The 3,650-nt window shown below is 39.9% G+C and overlaps 1 protein-coding gene and 1 long non-coding RNA gene across 2 annotated transcripts in view; one reads left to right on the forward strand and one right to left on the reverse strand.

Moving 5' to 3' along the window:
• The window catches only part of LOC116689570 (Golgi-associated plant pathogenesis-related protein 1), a 39,513-nt gene that overhangs the window by 6,214 nt on the left and 29,649 nt on the right, over window positions 1–3,650 (reverse strand). The window lies entirely within an intron of this gene.
• On the forward strand, window positions 300–2,584 carry LOC116689571 (uncharacterized). Its single transcript, XR_004332041.1, has 3 exons — window positions 300–337; window positions 614–685; window positions 2,531–2,584. It is a non-coding gene; the product is annotated as an uncharacterized LOC116689571 (long non-coding RNA).

A 3,650-nucleotide genomic window follows, 5' to 3' on the forward strand; every position in this document is an offset into this window, starting at 1 on the left:
CAAAGCTTTCAACATCAACTGATGTCATTGAACAGTGGGTTGTTGTGCAAAACCTGCAGATTTATTTGGAGGCTGTGTTTGTTGGGGGTGACATTGCCAAAGACCTACCACAGGTATAGTTATGACTTTTTATCTTTATATTTTGAAAATCACAATGTTGCGCTCTTCCCTAGTAATATGCAAAAGTACTTTCCCAATGTAGGAAGCAAAGCGTTTTCAGAACATTGACAAGTCCTGGATTACGATCATGCAGCGAGCCCAAAAAGTCCCAAATGTGGTGGAATGCTGTGTGGGAGCATTGTCACGGCAACCATAGCCAAAAGGGTCTACAGCACAGGTACAATGCCATTGAGCAAATGTCCTAATGAAAACCTCAAACATGGTCAGCTCTGGTTGAATAAGGGAGCATTCTGTGAATACAGCTGTATCGACGGGGGTATGGAAAAACGAGAGGAATCTGTAGGGAAGTAAAACCCGTCAGTAGAGACCCAAGGGGTTAAATAGCATCCCCTGTACATTCAGTGAACCTTGCACGGCAAAACAAGACAAGCCTGTTTGAGAGACATCTTACTGTTTGGGATTCATTGCTGGAATACCTTCTTTTGTTTTGCAGATGTGGGAGAAGACCTTCTCGGCATGTGCAAGAGAAATGTAACATTAAATGGACACATGCTTGAGCCTGCAGGTGAGGTCACAATGACAGATTACTCTCTTTTTCCCTCATTTCCTTCTCAATTCTTTCCAATTCCTGCTACTGTGGACAATGTCGCTGTATCTCGTAGATATGGAATTACATCTCATTGAGTTTTACTAGGAGACATTCTCCCCCTCCCAAACTGTATTTTATCTAAGAAATGAAACAAAATTGAGAGCAATAGAACTTTCGACTTCATTATCCCCACTGTGCATTATGGGTAGCACGCTGCCTGTATAACGGAAGTACAAACATAACAGAATGACATGAATGACATAGACAGATAACACAGACGTAGTGGCACTGATGGCTTTTGTTTGGGGCCGCTATAGCAAAAAGCTCTCCGGTGTCTCGGCTTCACCCCCGACGACTGTCAGGAGAATAATAGTCCACGTCGGCCCCATTGACTCTGCACGTCAGTAACCCAACTTCATCCACCATCTTGACCTGCTCAACAATAGTTAAAAGGCTGTTTTTATCTTGGGTCTAATTCCCACACTGGCGTTTATATTATTATACCGTATATGTAAATGGCCTGTTCTTAGATATCTTTTCTCGACTACTCAAAGCTCTTCTACATAGTCCAGGAACCCTTCACCATTCACACACATTCACACACTGTGGCCGAGGCTGCCGTACACAGTGCCACCTGCTCATCAGATACACACTCACACACATTAAAAGTCAAAGTTAAAGTATCTTCATTAGTCTCCCTAAGGAGAAATTAGTTGTGGACACTGAGTACCATTGCTGCAAGAGTTACAACAGACACACACAGTTTAAAACAATTAAAAGACAAATGTACAGTAAACAAATGGGTTACAAATGGGTGGCCTGTTTGACAAGAAAGAGTGATCCCACGTGCTTAAAAAGGGATTTACATTTAACTGAACTAAATTCCTAAGCATGATGTCTGGCTGGATGGAGGTAAAGGAACAACTGAAATCAACAGAAAGCAGAGTCTGGCATATGCAACAAGACTTTTAAGGTGCTTCAGAGTGAGGTGCATTATTGTTGATATCCCATCACTTGTACTACGATTTTCTGTGTAGGTAAATTGGTATCTATCTAACATGTGATCCACATCAGTATGGAGTTTCTCTATCGTAAGCCTCTCCATTGATTTAAAAACATTGCCACCGGCCGATAATCATTGTTATCCTGGGGACATGCCTTTTTGCGAACTAATAATAGATTTTTCCCACAGTTTTGGTACTGTGTCTGTGTCTATAGAGCGCTGGGATAGTTTATGCCAGGCTGGTGACAGTTCTTCTGCGAAGGCTTTTAAAAGAAAAGCAGACAAGGTTATCAGAGCCTGTAGCTTTGGTTGGTTGTATTCTTTTTAAACACCTTAGTAACAGTGTGCGGTTCATGTATGATTCTGTCCAAGTTCACATTACAAATGACATTCTTTAACACTTCAGCACATTCCCTTACACTGTCACTGTTAAAACGTATGTAGCCACTCTAGCCACTGCACTGTCTCTCTCTCTCTCTCTGTCTGTGTGTCTCTCTCTCTTAAGTAAGCAACACACACTACATATTATGCCTTTTAAAAATTGTCTTTTATTTTAAAGTGTTTGAATATTTAATATCTTGATTGGCGTTATCATCCTCCCTTGGCCATTTCACATATTTTTAACTTTATTTTATTTTTTAATAATCCCTCTGATTTTTGTATTTTATTGTCCTGTTGCAATTCTTTTTTTTTTCTTCTGATAATACATTGTAGCCTAAAAAAGTGCCATATATTTTGTTGTTGTTGTTGTTGTTGTTGTTGTTGTTGTTATTATTATTATTATTATCTGGCTTGATAATGTCTTTTCTGACAATCAGGCGATGATGTCAGAGTGAGACAGTTGGATTGGCTCTAGCAGGACCTTTGTACAGGTAACACACTTCTTTTTTCATCTTTTCATTCAATTAATGAAGATATAATAACCCACCATACATACAGTATGGACGTTGTATGGATGATTATTGAATGATTCCCAGGTCTGTCTCTTATCAACTGAAGACTTGTGTCTTCATCCAGCTCCTTTCCAATCATAGATATGTAATTTAATATATAAGTTCTTTTATGGTTGTATTACAACATGTGATGTGTCTGCTTCCATGGGCAGAATTAAAACAATTTGAAAGTGACATCAATGTCATCTTTTAGACCCCAGCCTCACAGCGTTGCCCAGTTTGTTTATGTTTTTTGTTTTGACCAGTACTAGGTGTACAGGGACCACTACACTACTAGCCAGTCAGAAGCAGAGGATGAGGGCATGCCTGACAGTACCTAGGTAAGACGACTAGCAGTCAGAAGCAGAGGATGAGGGCCCTGACAGTACCTAGGTAAGAACTACTAGCCAGTCAGAAGCAGAGTATGAGGCCTGAAGTACCTAGGTAAGGACTACTAGCCAGTCAGAAGCAAGCAGAGATGAGGGCCCTGACAGTACCTAGGTAAGGATACTAGCCAGTCAGAGCAGAGGATGAGGGCATGCCCTGACAGTACCTAGGTAAGGACTACTAGCCAGTCAGAAGCAGAGGAAGAGGCTGAGCATTATACCGTTATACCGAATTCATTCAGTCATTCATTGTCTATCACAGTCTTAACAAAAGAGGGAAAGAAAGGGAGGGTACTTTATGTATTGCAATTTTAGTAGTCTTTGTATCTATCCCTTTTGTTTTTTGATGTTGACACAATGTTTTCTACATGTTTTACAAATGAGCATGACAAACGGAAGGTCAAACAATGGTTTTGTTTTTGAATAAATAAGGTGTAAAGGTCACATATGCTTGTTTCAATGTGTTAGATACAATTTCTCGACACTGCAAAACTTCTGCTGATAGGTACATATATGTACAGTATGTGTGTGTATATATGTGTATATATATATATACTGTACATATATAGCAAGTAGGGCTGCACGATTATGGCCAAAATGATAATCACGATTATTTTGAT

This window comes from Etheostoma spectabile, chromosome 5, assembly GCF_008692095.1.
Source record: "Etheostoma spectabile isolate EspeVRDwgs_2016 chromosome 5, UIUC_Espe_1.0, whole genome shotgun sequence".
Classification (NCBI taxonomy): Eukaryota; Metazoa; Chordata; class Actinopteri; order Perciformes; family Percidae; genus Etheostoma; species Etheostoma spectabile.